This window comes from Euprymna scolopes, chromosome 18 (assembly GCF_053919585.1).
Source record: "Euprymna scolopes isolate OS-2025 chromosome 18, ASM5391958v1, whole genome shotgun sequence".
NCBI classification, from domain to species: Eukaryota; Metazoa; Mollusca; class Cephalopoda; order Sepiida; family Sepiolidae; genus Euprymna; species Euprymna scolopes.
Genome location: NC_136499.1, coordinates 88,900,181 through 88,901,913, shown reverse-complemented (window position 1 = coordinate 88,901,913; position 1,733 = coordinate 88,900,181). Strand labels below are relative to the sequence as shown.

The window sequence follows — 1,733 nt, the reverse complement described above, 5'->3', positions numbered from 1 at the left end:
CATGTATGTGTTATCGTGTGTGTATTTGGGTATGTGTATAGGAGTGGACGAGTGTGATGATATCAGTGTGAGTTTGATTCAATATGCATAAATCTTTTACGCTTACGTGTGAACCCATTAATCTATAGCTGGGGTGACTAGCATGTTGTAGATAAAATTATAAGGTGAAATATTACATTTCTAACTTTCTTTAAAATAAATAAATAAACACCTATTTTCCATTTCAACTACAACCTTATGAGAGGCAAGTTTTTCGAAGTGCGCGAATTTTTATCTTCCTTTTCACACGATAAATTCAATTGTTTGTTGGTTGCACTCGAAGAATAAAATAAATTATTACCTATGACTGACACGTTTGTTTAAGCTTTTCTTTAAGTCTTAGCACTTATACGCTACTGCGAAGGAACCATTATTTTGATTTTCAGTTTGGAGATTTGGAAAGTGCATAGCAAGCGCGGCAAATGCAATTTCAGAACCGAGTTTTTGCGATACATTTTGAATGAATTCAATTATTTACGAAAGTGCATTTTTATTTAAATGCGAGTTGGGAATAATTTTCCCTTAAACCAATTTGGTACTCCCATATGGGGAGCGGCATATATATTGTTTTGAAAATATAATTATCTACTGACACGTGTTTCGTCGTCTACGACTCATCAGAGTGGCTGAATGTAGGCAGATTCGAAATCGGGACCCCACGATAAGGACCCTTGCCGCTCAACCGTCTCACACGACTGTTTGGATATATCGGGATTTACTGCGATGTCGTTTGTTTTTGTTTTTGCGATACGTTTTATATCAGTGGTTCTCAACCTGTTTTTACTCATGGACCCCTTTTCCTTCTTTTTATCTTGGTGGGTCCCTTCATATGTATTGGTCATAAGACAATCTTCTATTTTTCACTAATATAAATTTTGAGGTTTTAATAATCAAAGAAATATTATATAATTAAGCTTTATTTTTAAATGAAAACTAATTTAATGCAAATAAAGTATTCTACAACAACTATAATAATTATGATAATGTTGTTATGTTTTGCCTGTGGACCCCCAGAAATATTCCATGGACCCCTAGGGTCCATGTGGACCCCGGTTGAGACCCCCTGTTTTAAATGAATTCAATTATTTACGAAAGTGCATTTTTAGTCGCGTGCAAACGACTCTATAAGTCACTCCGTCAGTCCGTCGGTCTGTCGGTCGGTCGGTCGGTCGGTCGGTCGATCGGTCGGTCTATCGGTCTGTCCGTAACACTTTTGTGCTTGGCCTTTTTGGTTAAGATCAAAGGTCTGTTCTTAATAGATGCTGTTCTTAGCTTTTTAAGCTTTTCTTTGCCTTTTGGCCTAGATCAAAGTGTAGTATCTGTTCTTTTTACATGCTGTACTTATGTTTGTAACTTTGTGATATAAAGTGGGGGATCACTTTTCTGTATTAATTTAATGTAAAATGATCACCCACTTTACAACCAGTCAGTCTCAAAGCCATTCAAGTCATTCTCCAGATCATTCAAGTTGTTTTTGAAGGATTCCAGTTATTTTTTAAGCATTCAAGTCATTCTTAAGGTCATTCAATTCATCCTTAAGTTCATTAAAGTCATTCTATGTGATTTACTTTTTATTTATTTAAGTCATTTCAGCCCATATTCCGGTCATTTTAGTTTATCTTTAAGAATTCCATGCCAATCCTAAATTCACGCATTCATTCATTACACGAGAGCACGCGACTAATGGCTATCGG

The 1,733-nt window shown here is 35.8% G+C and overlaps 1 pseudogene; it reads left to right on the top strand.

Annotated features, from left to right (window-relative positions):
* Positions 1 to 1,318: 1,318 nt before the first annotated feature.
* LOC145298055 (U2 spliceosomal RNA) lies at positions 1,319 to 1,455 on the top strand (annotated as a pseudogene).
* The last annotated feature ends 278 nt before the right edge of the window (positions 1,456 to 1,733 follow it).